Genomic DNA, 5,115 nt, shown 5'->3' on the forward strand with positions numbered 1-5,115 from the left:
ACACACACACACACACACACACACACACACACACACACACACACGGGCCTAGTATCCAGGAAAACGTGGGCAGAGCTGGGGCCAGTACCCGGCAACGTGGTGTTCGCCAGAGGTATCTGTCCCCACTTCTGTGGGTGGGGACAGCAGGAAAGTAACAAAGTCTTTCCCATGTCACTCGACAGGTGTGGCCCCCTGGGAGGGAGTCCTGCTCAAGCACATCCTTGCTCCAGGACCACCTGTGGTTGGGATCATCAGCTGTGCCTGCCTGCCTCTCACCTGAGGAGGTCAGTCAAGGTGAGCCCAGCAGAGAAAGCTCCTAGCCTTTCTAGAAGTGGGTGCGATCAGGAACCATCCATCCCGGTGGTTCTCACGCTGGAGGGCTGCATGGGAACACCTGGAGGGCTTGTTCAAACCCTGGGCTCCACCCCGGAGTCTCTGATCTCGCAGATCTGAGGTGGGGCCTGAGAATGGGCGCCTCTAACAAGCTCCTGGCTGCTGGTCTGAGACCGTCTCCTCCGCTCCACACCCCGCGGCCCCCCCCCCCCCCGAGAGAAGCAGTGCTCTGGAGGCCTGAGACTCCTAGGTGTATGTGTGTGTGCGTGCGTGTGTGTGCGCTCCCTGCCCTCCCTGGGGCTGGCTCCTTTGCAGAGTCCCCACGGGTCTGGCAAATGCCAGGAGGGTGCTAGCCCTCGAGGGATCAGGGACTTCCCGTGGAGCGGCAGTCACCCTTTCCTGCCTAGGTGGGCTGCAGGGCACCGTCCACAGCCCAGGCGGGAGAAAGGTGTCGGCTTTGTCCAGGTGCTCGGGAATTCCCAGACTGGGGCTGGTAGCATCTGGACGCGTGGGAGAGAGGGGTGGAGACCAGATCGGTGCCTGGGAGTGGGGATGGAAAGAACTCTCTGATGAGGCAGAGGAAAGACCCGGAGGCTGGGCGCGGGGATGGCAAGGGAACATGGACCCTGAGATCCAGAACGTGGATTTGGGGGAGCGGGGAGTGGCACAGGGGGGCTGTCTGCCCGAGAACGGCCCTGACAGTTGTCTGGTCTGTGCGTGCGGTCAGCCCTCTAGCTGGTGGGAAGCCGCTGCCTTTCTTCACCAAGGTGGTCTCCCAGCTCCTGGCCGATGTTTCCCAGACCTGCTCGATGCCCCACACCGCCGTCCCCCCCCCCCCACTTTGGCCGGTCTTGCTGGTGGTTGGTGTTTGTTTGGCTCCGTGGTGGCACGTTGTCTAGTCGGAGCGGCAGGTGAATGAAGTGCGAGGCCAGTCACTGGCCACCGTTTGTCCCCAGAAGGAGCAACTCTGGGACCGCAGCCCCTGAGCGAGTCCTGGCCCCGGGATCGGATGGGGTAGCCTTTGGCTTTCGTTTTGCGTGTTGGCCTCCTCGACCCCCTTTACTTACTGGGTCATCGGGCTTTTCCTCGTGGACTGCTTCAAGCTCTCTGTATGTTCATGAGGTGAGCCCTGAGTCACATCTTGCTGCTATTCCTCCCCCCCCCCACTTTGTCACTTGTCCCTTGACTTTGTGGTTTGGGGCTTGTGTTTGGTCAGGCCGACAATTTTAGTTTCTGTGTCATCGGACTTCCCAGGCTTTTCCTTTTTTTTTTTTTTTTTAAAGGTTTTATTTATTTATTTGAGAGAGAGAACGAGATAGAGCATGAGAGAGGGGAGGGTCAGAGGGAGAAGCCCACTCACTGCTGAGCAGGGAGCCCGATGCGGGACTCGATCCCGGGACTCCAGGATCATGACCTGAGCCGAAGGCAGTCGCTTAACCAACTGGGCCACCCAGGCGCCCTCCTTTTTTTTTCCCTAAGATTGCTTTAGTTGAGAGAGCGAGCATGCGCACGCACGTGGGGGGAGGGGCAGGGGGCGAGGGAGAGAGAGAATCCTCAAGCGGACTCCCCGCTGAGCAGGGAGCCCCACACGGAGCTCCATCCCAGGACCCTGGGGTCATGACCCGAGCCGAAACCGAGAGTCGGACGCTCAACCGACCGAGCCAGCTCTTCCGTCTCTGAAGGGCTGCCAACAGAACACGCAGAACGCCAGAGTAAGAAAGCAGAATATGCAACAGAGCTCCTGTGTGGCCCACAACGCCCAAGGAGTGTGCTCTCTGCCCTTTGCACAGGGGCTGCCAGGCCTGGTGGCAGTCCTGGCCCCGGGGGCAGCAAGCGCTTTCCCACCCCAGCAGCCCGCCCAGCAGCACCGCCCGGTGCGCTGTGAGGCCCCCACCCGGGCCCCCGGGAGGTGGGAGGCTCTGGACCTCCACCGTCCCCGCCCCCAGTGGCTCCGTGCGCCTCCCCCGCCCCCCGCCCCCCGTGTCGTCGTGTCCTGTCCTTCCCCAGGGGCGGGGGCAGCTTGCCCTGCCCGAGGCAGGTAGGGGTCTCCTCTCTGTGCGCACAGGTGTGGCCCCTGCTCTTCCCCCCCACTCCCCTCTCCTCCCCTGCCCTCCAGCCTCCTCCGTGCAGCTGGCAGCTGGCAGCTGGCAGGTGGGTGGGGGCGGGGAGCGGAGAGGGGCAGGCCCCTTTTCTTCACCGACGGAGTCAGGCACGTGCTGGGCTCTGGCGGCTCAGGTGGGGGCAGGCACCACCTCCCGGTGCCCGTCGGGGGGGGAGGGTGCGTGGGCGGGTGGGGGCGCAGCTGTCGGTCCGGCGAAGGAGCCCCCACTGTGGCCACGGGAGCCCAGTGGCATCTCCTTTCCCCGGTGAAGTGCCCGCCCCATCCTTCCGGGCTGGGACTCAGAGATGACTTCGCGATGACACGCTGGGACTCGCTCGGGAGCTCTGAATCGGTCACACAGGTTCCGGGGGCGGTGCTTTCCCCGCTGGCTCTCGCTGCTGGGCAATGCCAGGGAGGGCCCTTGGCGGCAGCTCCTGGCACCGTCTGGGGCCGCCCTGTGCTGTTTGAACCCCAGGACCGTGGGTCTCGGGGGAGCCTGGCTCTGCGTCTCCCGGGAGCAGAAGCAGAGAGACCGGGCCGTGGCTTGCTGGGCCTTCCCTCGGCGGGGACTCCGGGGTCGTGGCTCCTGGGGACATCCCTCCTCCGCCGGGGTGTCGGGCCGCATGGTCCTGAAGACGGCTCCCCTGGAGACAGACACTCAGGCCCGGCGTAGCCCGGGCCCTCTGACCGGCGTCCTCGCCGTCCCCCCGGCCTGTGCCTGAGCTGAGCCACCTTCCTGTCCCTCGGCCCTGGGCAGGAGGCACAGCGAGGAGGGCCCGGCTTCCCCGTAGTCTTCCCTCACAGGCCACCTGCCCGGGAGGGCTCGGGAGGGCTGGATGGGTGCAGAGTCTCCCCCGACCCGGCTGCACAGGGGCTCCCCCTCGTGGCCTGCTCTGCGGGTGGGCGCGCTCACCAGCCTCCGGATCCTGTCCCCGCCCACCTGCCCACCCACCTTCAGGGCCCAACCCTGGACCTCACGCTCTCTGCCCGGCCTGTCCTCGGCAGGTGTGCTGACCCAAGGGCAACCCCCCCCCCAACCCCACCCACCGTGCGGTGCTTTCCTCAGCCCTCGTCCCCCGGCCGTGGCCTCCTGGCTGCCTCGGGGACACCTTCAGAGACGGCCCCGCGGGGAGGGGAAGAGGTGGCCAAGCCAGCCCAACCTCTGAGCAGCGGGACCGCGGGCCCCCTGCTGGGTAACGCCCTCCCCTGGACGGTAGTACCTGCCACCGGGGGAGGAGACCCCCGCCCTCTGGGGGGGATCTCTCGGCTGTTGGGATGGGCCCACGGGAGTGGGAGTGGGAGTGGGAGCGGGAGCGGGAGCGGGAGCGGGAGTGGGAGGAGGCCGTCCAGAGCTGCAGAGCGCTGAGCGCACCTGAGGTCCCTGGGGCTGGCACCTGTCACCCTGCATGCTCGCCGACCCTGTCTTAGCGGCCGTCCCCCCTCATCCCGCTAGCTCCGTCGGGGTTCCGGGGGTGGGGGCTGCCCTGGAGCACCTTGGCCCTATGCCCTGGAGTGGGGTGAGGCCACCCGTGCCGGGTGGCCCCACGGGAGCCCCAAAGGTCCCCAGGCTCATGTTCCCCTTGTTGAAGTGCTGGGACTCCCTCCCCGTCTCGGGTGAGTGGCAGCCCCACCCACCCTGAAGGGCCAGTGCTCCCCTTTGCTCACCCCCGTCCCCTTCCAGCCTCCCGTGGGAGGGGGCGCGGGGGGGGGGTGGTGGCGGCGACAGGCAACAGGGAGGGTCAGGTGCAGAGGTGTGGCTGGGCCGGGGGGGGGGGCTGGCTGTGGGGCGAGGGGCGTGGTCAGCTGGGCCATCCGCCTGCCTTGCCCTGCCTGGACTCGGACCGGACGGGACCTGCCGGACGGGGGCGCTGCTCCAGACTGGGGTGGCCAGCGCTCCCCTCCCTAGACTTAGTAGAGGAGATGGGGCCGGCCTGGGGACGGTGTGTGGCCGGGGCCGCTCCTCTGCTCCTGGCACCTGCTGGCATACGGGGCTCAGGCGTGGGGCCTGGTGGGGCTGAGCCTCCACCACCTCTGCTGGCTCCCGATGGGGCACCAGGCCTTCACAACCTGTGTGTGGAGCCCGGCTGAGGGCCCAGACCTTGCACCCCTCCCTGTCTCCTCCTAGCAGCCTGGGTGGAGGGTGGGGGAGGGCGGGGGTCCTCCGGGGATTTTCCTAGCGGGGCGGGGTCTCGGGCCGCTTTGCCCCTAGCCGGATGGAGTGCCGGCGCTCCTTTCCCTGGTGCCACGTGCCTGTCCTACTCCGGGGCCCTCCGCAGGGGTGGCGCCCCAGTCTTGCTCCCTCCTGCCTCCTGCCCCCTGCCCGCGCGGGCCTCAGGCTCAGGCCTGGTCTGTCCTGTAGCCTCTGTCCGGCGCTGTCCCCAAGGGCTTGTTCTCCCCCAGGCTGGCATCTTCTGCCCTTGCTGCCCCACGTGTGTCGCAGCTGCCTGGGCACGATGTGGTGTCCAGGGAGGGACAGGGACTCCCGGTCGGCTCAGCTCGGCTCTGGAGCTGTGCTTCCGTGGGGGCCCTGGCCAGCGTGCCCGGCAGGTAGAAGCGGCGGGCCTGACTTTATTCACCTGTGTGTCCTGCCTGCCTTGAGTGGGACGGTGTCTCCTGGGACTGGCCACCGGGAGCCTAGGGTAGCAGGCCAGACCCAGGTTCAAGAACAGTGTGGACCCAAT

General features: G+C 66.9%; 1 long non-coding RNA gene across 1 annotated transcript; it reads right to left on the minus strand.

Moving 5' to 3' along the window:
* Positions 1–1,817: 1,817 nt before the first annotated feature.
* LOC141372114 (uncharacterized) lies at positions 1,818–3,284 on the minus strand. The gene is made up of 2 exons (XR_012377435.1): positions 2,531–3,284; positions 1,818–2,017 (listed from the first exon to the last, which is right to left on the minus strand). It is a non-coding gene; the product is annotated as an uncharacterized lncRNA (long non-coding RNA).
* Positions 3,285–5,115: the final 1,831 nt, after the last annotated feature.

Source organism: Callorhinus ursinus, unplaced genomic scaffold, assembly GCF_003265705.2.
Source record: "Callorhinus ursinus isolate GAN/ISIS: 27379988/994484 unplaced genomic scaffold, GSC_fseal_2.0 scaffold1141, whole genome shotgun sequence".
NCBI classification, from domain to species: domain Eukaryota; kingdom Metazoa; phylum Chordata; class Mammalia; order Carnivora; family Otariidae; genus Callorhinus; species Callorhinus ursinus.